Consider the following 12387-nt stretch of genomic DNA (forward strand, 5'->3'; position numbering starts at 1 on the left):
CACACTAATTTCGTCAGCACTATAATTGGCACTAATTTGGTTGTAAATTTATGATTTCTAGTTGCATTTTACTTTCCTCTAGGACTGTAAATGAACCAATCTGTTTGATAACCCGCTCAATACTCGCTCGGTTAAACTCAAATCAAACTCGATTTGTAAAAAAAAAAAAAAAACTCAACCGTGAAAGCAGATACCCACTCGATTAGTAAATGACACATACCCGACTAAAGTCGACGAAAGCTCGCTTGTTTATGCCCGAGTCGACTCGTTAGCTCAACTCGATCAAAGATCATTCATATATTGATAAATATACACATACAACTATGTATATATACATATATATATATATGTATTAGCTAATAACATAAGCATAACACTTTTATAATTAAATATATAATATGTAACCTAATTACTTATGCCTATATATTGAATATGTTTCATAGCTATATTTTATAATTTATACAATAATTAGTAGATAAGATTTAATAATTTCATATAATTGTATGTGTGAACCATATATGAAATAGATATATGTTATCATATTATGTATATGTATTAATAATTTATGTAGGCAAATATTATATTGTTATTATGGATAAATATCAACTAGCTACATATTAGTTATTTATAAATGTTTAAAATCTTATAATTTAATATAGGTCTACTTGTTAGTTGTACAAAAATTCTAGATTTTTTATTTATCTAATTTATTAATTATTAAATCTTATTCAAAAAATTAAAAGAAGAATTAAACAACTCGAACTGAGCTCAAGCTTGAACTCGAGTTGGGAGTTTTGCTTACTGAGTCAAGATCGAACAAAGGTTAAATAAAAATATCGAGCTTGAGTTTTTTTAGTCGAGCCAAGCTTGGCAAGTCAAAGATCAGCTCGGCTTGGCTCGATTACAGCCCTACTTTCCTCACATATGACTAGTGGAACTTTTAAATGTGATTATGTATAGTAATAAGTTTATATGGATATAGATTCTCTGAACTACTTGTTTAAATTTGAAGAAATGTATCCCCTTAAATTCATGTTTGAATTTGAGAATTTAAGAATCTCAAGTGAAAGAGAAATAAATTATTGCTACATATATTAGTATTTTAGACAACATTAAACAACAATAATTGTCGTAAGTTATGTTCTGTAGTGTTGAGCAAAATACACACACCAACGATGAAAAATAAAGTAAAAGCAATCACAATCAAGCATACGGCGCACAATATACGTGGTTCGGCAAATTACCTACGTCCACAGAGTTGTAGAAATCTTACTAACCAAAGGAGATTACAATCACTCAATCTCAACTCACACTCCCTAAGGCTTTCTTGCTCTCTCACACAATATGCACTCACTTGACAATTGTTCTCTCTCAAAATATGTTGAAAGTCATCCAACACAAGTCAAATATGACAAATATATAGCAAACAGTGATGGAAACCCTAATTGGCAAAATCTGGGTTCTTCGCTCAAGCGGCGTGTCAAGTGCACCTCGAGCGAATAGCCAAATCAACAGTGGCTCGAGCGGGGAGTCGAGCAGGATTAGAGCAAAGACTAGGGTTTGTCTCGCTCGAGCGCATTGTCGAGCGGGACTCAAGCCAACTCATGGGTTGAGTTTCGCTTGAGCCCACTGTCGAGCGCAAATTGAGCGAGCTCACAGGTTGAGCTTCACTTGAGCGCACATCTAGTGCGCATCGAGCGCACATCCATGAAACACATTTTTCAGCTCCAAAACCAATCTCCACATACACCCCATCAATCTCTCACTTGGAGACTGTGTCTCCACATGCCAGCCACTATTTCTGGCCATGCCTATCATCTCTGCAGCTCACAGCTCTTGTCTTAGAGCTAAAAGACGCACTGAAGTCAAGCCCGACTTCAGTCTTCCACGTACACCACCCTTAGTCAACACATCCACAGGGCAACTCACAACTCCCATTGCACCAGGAGTATCCGGTCTCGAACCGATCTTGGCAACCTTAACCAACTTTCTCAGGCTTTCATGAGGAATGACAAAACTGAATCCCTTTGGCTTCCTCACATGTTTCGCGCGATCAAGTTTGCCTTTTTGCACTCTTGTATTTCCGTGCACATAACTGGCCCCTCATGTTAAATACGACAAGTTAGATCTCTTACCATGCGTTAGGACCAGCGTACCCTTAGTGATCTTCCAAACTCCTCCAGAGAACGCTATTGCAAAACTGCTGTCATCAAGCTGTCTCACAGAGATCAAGTTTTTCTTCAGATCTGGAACATGTCTGACTTGCTGTAAAGTCCAAACGCTCCTGTTTGGAAGTATGATGCACACATCACCCAGTTCCACTACATCCAGTGCCTCTCCATCAGCTGCATACATTTTTCCAAAATCACCAGCAACATAATTCTACATAATTTCTCAACGTGAGGTGCTATGGAACAAAACCCCTGAATTCAATACCCAATCATCAATCAGACTGTGCACTACAAGAAGTAAGGCATCATGAATTCCTTTTACCACTACATTCACCACATCATCCTCAGCACTTTCTTGATTCCTGCAGTTTCTCTTGATGTGGCTCAACTTGCCACAACTCTAGCACGTGATCTACTGCCCAGATCTCGTCTTGCTCTTCCTCCTGCTCTTGGAGTTTTACCTGTCATGTCCTCTGCCCCTATTGTCAACATTCAAGGTCGATCCTAAACTAGAGAACTCACCTGAGTCTCTCCTATGTACCTCTTCAGCAAATACCATGTCACGTATGTCGTCGTAGTTCAATTTCATCTTGCCGGCTTAATTACTCACAGCCATCCTTATGGCCTCCCAACTATTTGCAACGATTCCAACTCAATCTCTATAGAAGACTATTGATTTGTGATCGTATTGAGTTCATTCAAGTGTTGGGCTACAGACATACCTTCTGATATCCTCAGATTGAATAATTTCTTCATCAAGTGCACTTTGTTGTTCGCCGACGGTTTTTCATACATACCTAACAAAGTCGCCAAGAGATCCATCATGGTTCTCTCCTTACTGATATTGTGTCACTATACTAGACAAGGTTAGCCGAACAAGCCCTAGAACCTATCGATCTAACAAGGTCCACTCACCTTCATTCATACTCTCCAGCTTCTTTCTCAATAGTAGAAGGTGGAGCCTCTTTCCCTAGAGATAGTTCTCGATCTGCATCTTCCAATATCCAAAATCAGTGTCGTCAAATTTCTCGATCCCAGGTGCGATCACTTTATCTCTAGCCATCATTCTTCTTCAGATCCGACCTTGGCTCTTGATACCAATTGTTGTGAAATGTTGTGCAAAACACACACATCAACGATGGCAAATAAAGTAAAAGCAATTACAATCAAGCACATAACGCACAATAGATGTGGTTCGACAAATTGCCAACGTCCACAGAGCTGCAGAAATCTTATTAATCAGAAGAGATTACAATCACTCAATCTAAACTCACACTTTCTAGAGCTTTTTTGCTCTCTCACATAGTATTCACTCACTTGACAATTGTTCTCTCTCAAAATATGCTGAAACTTATCTAACACAAGTCAAATATATTGCAAACGGCGCTGAAAACCCTAATTGACAAAATCTACATTCTTTGCTCGAGCGGCGTGTCGAGTGCACCTCGATCGAACAGCCAAATCAATATTGGCTCAAGTAGGGTGTCGAGCGGGACTCGAGTGAACATAGGGTTTGTGTCTCGCTCGAGCTCATTGTCGAGTGGGACTCGAGTGAACTCACGGGTTGAGCTTCGCTCGAGCCCACTGTCGAGTGCACGTCTACTGAGCTCACGGGTTGAGTTTCACTCGAGCGCACATCGAGCACATATCTAGCAAACACATTTTTCATCTCCAAAACCAGTCTCCACATACACCTCAACAAGTTAAACTTTATTTGAATAATTCTCTCACTTAAAGCCCCTCAAATTTAGGCATGAATTTTGTTAGCGACGTGGTTTGCACACCGGTCATGGGGCTCGGTACTCCTGCACACGAGAAATGTGAGGGCTCGGGAGGTGGTGAGACACCTCCGATGCCTAAGTCAGTCTTCTGAACCTTAGAGGGAATTTTTGTACATAAGCGTCCTCTGAACTAGGTACCATGCCTTCGAGTTTAATGTGATGTGGCTCATCTGGATCACATCCTATATGTCAGGTTGGTGAGTGCGGCCATCATATGTGCACTCTATCAAGTATAGAGGTTTCCGTTGGGATCCCAACCCACATTTCGTATCTCACCCTTTAATGCAGCGTAGCTTTGTTGCCATTTACACGTGCAAAGTCTTGTCAGAGTGAATGTTGTCTCATCTTCCCACGTTGAACATTTTCCCACGCTGGCCTTAGGCCTCCTTCTTCTTATTCCAATTGGTGGGTTGGTTAAGCTTTGGCTGCTGGGCCTCTAGGGGGCGAGTCAGGCCTAACCCAATGGCCCAGCATATGTTTAAATTCCTTAAATTATTGCTTGAATTTGAGAATTTCAAGTGTAAGAGAGATAATATATTCTACATCATTTCTTGCTACATATATGAGTATTTTAGACAACATTAAACAACAATAATTATCGAAAGTTACACTTTATCTGCATAATTTTCTCACATAAAGCTCCTCAAATTTAGGCATGAACTTTATTAACGACATGTTTCATACACTGGGCTCGATACTCCTGCACACGAGAAATGTGAGGGCTCGGGGGCTGTGAGACACCTCTGATTCACAAGTAAGTATTTTCACCCTTATAGGGGATTTTTGTATATAAGTATACGTGAAAAAAATTCTAACTTGAAATTCGGCTTTTATACTTCTTGTTGAGGTGGGGGCCCTGTTTCCTGTGTCAAGGGTGCTATCGTCAGCTTTAATGTGGCATGACTCCTTCAGGTCATGATCTATGTGGTAGGTTGGTGACTGCGAACATCATCTATGCACTATATGAGGGATAGAGGCTCCTCTGGGATCCCAGCTCGCGTTTTGTATCTAACCCTTTAATGCAGCGTGGCTCTCCTGTCATTTAAGTGTGCAAAGTTGTGTTAGAGCAAATGTTGTCCCATCTTCCCATGCTGAACCTTTTCCCACACTAGCCCTAGCCTTCTTCTTCATATCTCGATTGGTGGGTCGGTTACTCTTTGGCTGCTGGGCCTCTCGGGGGCGAATAAGGCCCAGCCCAGTGGCCTAGCCCAGTGGCCCAACCCATGTTTATCTTTGAAGAAAAATATCTCCTTAAATTCCTACTTGAATTTGAGAATCTGACTTGGAAGAGAGATAAATATATTCTACATCATTTATTGATGCATATATAAGTATTTTAGACAACATTAAACAACAATAATTGTCTTAAGTTACACTTTATCTGTATAATTCTCACACTTAAAACCCCTCAAATTTAGGCATGAACTTAATGGGACCTTAGTACAGAAATTTGTGAGCTCTATACCTATTATTATTAGAGTAACACTAGAGCCACTGATGGGGGCTTCTGCTGGGAGCTCCCGCTAGTGTATTTTATGTGTGTGTGTTTTTTTTTTTTTTACATACATTTTTTTAACGCTTTAAATATTTTTAAAAAATAATAAAATTCACAATATCATTAAAAAATATTTCTTTAATCACGAAGTAAAAATAATAATAAAAAAATACAACAGGAGCCCCCAGCGAGAAGACTAGTATTGTTCTTATTATTACTTGTGTGGATTTAATTATTTAAATACTTGATAAAAACTGTAGAACACACTTTATATTTTCATCTTCTTCTTAATACTTAAACTGCTCGAACTTGTGAGATTTTTCTAATAAATAAACTTTAAAACCATCCTAACTCCATCACTTACATTACCAAACTTCAGTAGCACGTCAGTAGCATGGATCCTATGACTGTCAGTACCAGTATATGAGATTCCAATTTGCATGTTTAATCTTAGAATTTCACGCTATGAGAAACATTAATCTTAAATAATGTGAATCCCATGTTAAGTGCTAGACACACATGATGATCAAAAAGATAAAAACCATACATTTGCTTGGGTCATGGCTGTGTAAGAAAACAAGCATGATCGATATTGCAAGATATATAACATGATTTTTTTTTCACATTTTCTCAACTTCAAATTGTTAATCACATGATCACCTAATTATCACCAATATGAAAGAATGATTGAAAAAAGAAAAAAGAAATACTCCATCTCTATTAAGCGTTGTAATTCATGTTTGTATCGTGCCAAGTCATGAATATTGGACTATACAGACCAACTTGAATCCGAACATTTAATTAACGGGTGACACAACACGACGGCCTGCTTAACTGATTTAGTAATTAATTTTTATCGGGTTAACCTGGGCAAGACCCATTTAACTCACTTCAATCCATTTAACCTGTTTCATATAAATTGGTTGAGCTAACCCATGATATATTTATTTTTTAACCTAATTAATATAATTTCATATATAATACAAAGATAACTATATAAATAATTCACAATTACAACTGAATTCATATTAAAATATTTTATTATCAGTATTCAAACCAATAATATATAAGAAAACTAATATTTTCATAAAATAAATTTACATATTAACAAAAAAAGTTTACTAGTTTGAGATATAACGTAGTCAAATATTAATATTAATATCACATATCTCCAACAACAATAAAAGGCATATAAGACCAAACATTTATAAAATTTAAATATAGAATTTGTTCGTGCTATACGGGTTGATTGCGGGTTTCGTGTGTTGACCTGCAATTGATCCGTTTGACCTGCAATATATATATATATATATATATATATATATATGTATATTAATAATGGTGAAGGTAAGATATAACTATAGATTGAGACTGAAAGTTTAATAAGGAGACTTTTGAGCTTTTAATTTTGTTTTGAGAAACTCGATGATCACCCCCTTGGTTGTGTTAGATGAATAAATATGATTACCTGCATACTTATTATAGAATTAATATATATTTCATGTCGAATACGAAATTAATCAGTCCATCTGTTAAATAAAAAATATTTAATCCTACAAAATCTTTAAAGAAATTATGTCAAGAAATTTCATTCAAGTGTACTTTTGTTACATAAAAATTTAATATGCTAAATCATTTTCTTTACACTAGTCAATTACTTGGAAAACATAATTAATTAATTATGAGTTTTCAAGTTTTTTAGTGAAAATCGACTAGGTTCTTAAATTATAAGGGTAAAATGCATTAATATACTAAACATTATATAATTTAGTTATAAGGAAAATGATTTATACAATCATAGAGTATATATAAAAGTATTGTGCACTCCTTTTTTAAAAAAATAAGAGAAATATCATGAGACTCGCTTGAAAAGATTAACTTTTTCATATTAGACTATACTTTTTTCAAAGGGAATGAGACGAGATTTGTACACCGACTATATATCTATCAATATTACTCTAATTATAAAGAGAAATGATAGTTTCAGTCGTAAGTGTACAAGCGTCACGCAATCATTTTGAAAAACATGAATAAATACGGGATCTACAAGAAAAAAAATTAATTTTTTAGTAATAGACCCCACTCTTTTTTAAAATAACAACACGACGTTTGCGCATTCTACGATTGTAAGTAGTACACAAGTACTCAATTATAAATCCAACAATAATTAATAAGATTTAATTTGTTTTTTTGTTTTTTTTTCCTCCTTTATAAGTAGGTCCTATATTGACAGGTGCAATATTATTTGGTTGTTGAAAACTGAAAAGGGAAACCCATATACTGATCCACAACTTGATCGGTCGGTAGTCCTCTTGAAATCGAATGCGATGGTCGCATTGATTATTGGCTCTTGAAGTATGTGCCGTTTGGATAGTGAGTTGAGATGAATTGATTTGAGACGAAAGTTAAATAAAATATTATTAGAATATTATTTTTTAATATTATTATTGTTTAGTGATTTGTAAATGTTAAATTATTTATTCTATTTTGTGTGAGAATTTAGAAATATTGTAATGCTAAGATGGAATGAGATAAGATGAAATACTTTCACTATCCAAACGGGAAGACTAAATATTTATATATAATAGAAATCGTTTTCATGGTTCACATCCCCACAAACGTTTCCTATTCTTTAAGGTATAAGGTTTCAAGTTGATGATAGAAAACGACATTAATGATATTTTCTTTGGAAGTTAAAGAGCTGAGTATAGATAGCATATTCCGGATATCCAACACTCATGGATAAAATTAGAAACTGATGCCGGATATAATTTAGAATCCATCCTTAAAAAACACTTTTAATAATTCGGAGAGAGATGTAAAATATGCATGTAGATCTCACGATCGATGTCTATTTTTATGTATAATAGCCAAGATTGTTTGCTTGTTTGCTTTTTTTTGTTTTTTTTTTTTTTTTGTTTTTTGTTTTTTTTTTCATATATAACGTGGCATCCTTTCCATGCAGTGCCTTACAGAGTCTTTCATTGGAGGCCAGGTTATACTGAAGATGAAGAATCGCCGATAGTCCCGGTCTAGGTAATGCTTCCAGGATTACCACCAAACTTTTACCATGACTCTATTCTCAGGATCTTGACGGCACTGCTAGGAAATTTTATTTGGACAGATAACTCTACCCGTTGCGCAACACGAACAGATGGAGCACGAGTATGCTTGGAAATGGACACCTCCCGACACCATTTGGTTTACTTTTGGATTGGAGCATCGGGGTCTGGTTTTAAACAGGAAGTGGTGTTTTGAGACATTGTCTGCGTTCTGTTTGTCTTGTAAAATGCAGGGACACAACCAACGAACTTGTAGGAGAGGAAACAGTAGACGAGAATTGGAAAAAACAAGAATACCAAATGTTGCTAAGGAGTATCGTGAAGCTAGAAGGGGGACAAGATGCAGGAGGGAACATTAACATGGGGGGAAGAATTGAAATAAAGCCTGGTATGGGGGAGGAACCGGAAGCACCTGCTCTTGCTGGAGAGGAGAATGCTATGGTGATTGAACAAGAAGAGGAGCAGAGGGAAGAGAAGGAAAAACAAGGAGAATAAGGTGATAGCGACATGCAAGAAGCACAAGTATTCAATGAAGTGCAGGGTGGTCAGGTGCAGGTTGGATAGAAGCAAGGGTTTGACAACTTTAACTCCCCTGTTTACAAGGGAGATGATCACACGAATTCGTAGGAGGTAGCGTTGGATAGTTTGAAACAGATGTCTGGTGAGGTGTGTAGGGAGGAGGATTTAATATTAATTGAAGATGTACCCTTGGATGAATGGGGACAAGAGAATCAGGTGGATGAAATAGAGGGGGGGAATAAATCCATGTCTGATCAGGAAGAGGGAGAATTAAATGATAAAGCAGGAAACGATAAAGATTACATGTCTGAGGGAGGAACTAGTGGAGCAAAGAGCAGAGATGGAACTGATGGTTTAAGCACAACGAGAAGCACAAAGCGGTTCATTACCCACCCCTCAAAACTTAATTTATGATAAGTCCAATTCTGTATTGGAATATTAGAGGCTTGGGCACATCAATAGGAAGGTTGAAATAGCTAGTTAAAAAATATAATCCTAAAGTGGTAGCTCTAGCAGAGACATTTGTAGATGAGAGGAAGATGGGAAATCTTATGAAATATTTATGGATGGAAAATGGGCGAACTAATCAAGTTAAGGCTAGGAAACTTTGGCTGTTGTGGGATAAAAGTGTAAATGTGTGTGTGGTTAGCATGAGTGATCAGTTTATTACTGTCAAAATTTTGGGGGGGAGCACAGAGTCTCTAATTTCATTAGTATATGCCAAATGTAACTATGGGCAATGGAGACAACTATGGAGGGACTTAGAAGAGGAGGCACATACAAACTCTCCTTGGATGATCCTAGGGGACATCAACATCATAAGATCTAATGAAGAGCGAGGGGGGGCGGGGTGCTCCTCGTCCTATGATAGCGATGTAGGAATTTAATAATTGGATCAATGGGTGTGGGCTCCTTGAAATAAATTCCCAAGGAATAAAGCTAACCAGGTGCAAGGGGCCAGAGGGATTAGCAAGGAGTTGGGCTCGGCTAGATAGAGGATTTATTAACACAAAGTTATTGGAACAACTCCCACTAACTTTGTTAACTTACTTGGGGCGCAATACGTCAAATCACTCGCCAATGATAGTCTCTTGTGTCCAGAACTTCAAAGGTATGGGCCATCGCCGTTTCGCTTCCAACAGATGTGGGTAGAGCACCAAGTTTTTTTTTCGTTAGTCAAAACGAGTTGGGAGGAGGAGGGGCATGGTAGAGGTTTGGAGAACCTTGCTTTTAAACTGAATCGCATTAAACATGTCCTCAAAACGTGGAACGAGGAAAATTTTGGGCCAGTAGAAGTAATGATCTGAGAGTTAGAACGAAGGATTGAAGCTTTAGATCCTCACCTACAGGAGGGGTATGAGGAAATGGTGGAACAGGATCTGCTCATAACCAAAATCGAGCTAGATATATGGAAGAATAGGGAGGAGTCCATGTTAGCGCAAAGGCCAAACTTAAATGGCTAAGAGAAAGGGATAATAATACTCGATTCTTTCACTCGGTTCTGATGAGAAGGCAGCAAACTCAAGTGAACCAAATGCTCAAAGCTGATGGCACTTCATTCGAATCCCCTGAAGCGGTTCATGAGGGAGCTGTACAATACTTCCAAAGGTTGCTGGGTCTTAGATGTGAAGGGAAGCTACCAGACGTAAGTTCATTTATGGATAACGGAAAAGGAGAATAAGGAGATTTCTAAGTGCCCCATAGTAGAAGATATTTGGCAGGCTCTCTTCAGCATTCCAGTGGAGAGTAGTCTGGGGCCAGACGGATTTGGATCGGGTTTTTTCAGAAATTGCTAGGATTTTATTCAAGGGGATGTGATGGGAGCAGTTAAAGAATTCTTCGAAGGAAAGCAACTACCACAGGTTTATACGGCATCTTATGTAGCCTTGATCCCCAAAGTACAGCAACCAACTGGATTTGATAAATTTAGGCCCATAAGCCTATGTTCTGTGATCTATAAAATATGCTTAAAAATTATTGTAGCACAACTTACACATTATTGCCAAGGTTGATTTCCCTCGAACAATGGGCCTTTATTCCCAAGAGGAGTATTTTTGAAAGAAAAAATCTTATTGCAGGCCTTTTCGCGCACCGAAGTGCACCGACCAGCTACCATGGAGTTTCTTTTAATGAAACGGTTCGTTTTTGTGCACTGAAAATTCACATCCAGATAGAAAAAACAAAACTCAAAGTAAAGCAAATGAAAACTCCTCCTCTATGTTGCGGGCTTCTATTGTGATGCAATCACCTAGACCTCCCTAATCGTAAACATCCCCCAACAAAAACTACACGTTTGCGCAGAGCTTATGAGAAACACAAAAATGCCGGCAACATGTCTCTTCGTTCTTGCACAACCTCAAATCTAACGTGTGGAAACCAAAAATAGTAAAAACCGTGTTTGGGCAGAAGGAAAATGAGCGAAACAAAAACATGTCGCTTTTTTTTTTAATTTCTTTCTCTCTCAAAAGACTTCAAGTTTAACAATTTTTTAGGTGCTGGGAAACAAGAATGTTGGGTCACCAGTTGAATGTGCATTCCGTTAAAATTGCCAAATGAGGGAAACAAAGAGAGATAATGGCGCAAGAAAATTTTTTACTTTAATTTTCTTTTCAAAGGTGCAACATACAACACGTACTAGCAATAATGTATGAACAAGAGTGAGAAGTCTAGATAGATATCTCAGTTGCAAAATTAAGGGAGAGTTTGGTTATCTATGTACAAAAACGGAGCAGTCATCATCGGCGAATCCGTTCAACAAGTCAGCTAGCTTTATCCAAACTAACGAGATCTGCTTTCTATCTCGATCGGAACCCAAAACAAAGGTAAAAAACTGAGAAATAAACTCGAATATTAAATCTAACGTGCAGAAAACTCGGATCTTCACTTGCAATCAGGTAGAGTTTGAAGAAATCAGGCAACCTCAGGCGGAGGAAGATTGAGGTCAAGTTTGAGCAGTCTTTGGGTTGAAGGCTGGTGGAAATCGACGACGGAGGATTAATCGGAATCGCCCCCCAACGTTTGGGAGATAAAAGGGTGCAGGCAAGAGACCATTTCTTCTTTGGGAGATAAAAGGAGCAGTTCTAAAACTGACTTTGGAGGAGGTGCAAGTGAAAGATCTTTTCTTCGTTTTTCTTTTGTTCATTTTTTCATTTCTTCTTTCAGTTTTTTTTAATTGAAAACACCAGGTCAGCTTGGCACGCGGTTGGTGTCAGCTTGGTACGCAGTTTGGTTCCCAAACCGCTTGTACCTAGCAGAATTATTTTTGAAAACATCAACCTGACTCAAGAAATGGCCCAGTCAATACATAAAAAAAAAAAAGAATGGGGGAAATGTGATGTTGAAGGTGGATATGTCCAAAG

This window comes from Juglans regia, chromosome 15 (assembly GCF_001411555.2).
Source record: "Juglans regia cultivar Chandler chromosome 15, Walnut 2.0, whole genome shotgun sequence".
NCBI lineage: Eukaryota > Viridiplantae > Streptophyta > Magnoliopsida > Fagales > Juglandaceae > Juglans > Juglans regia.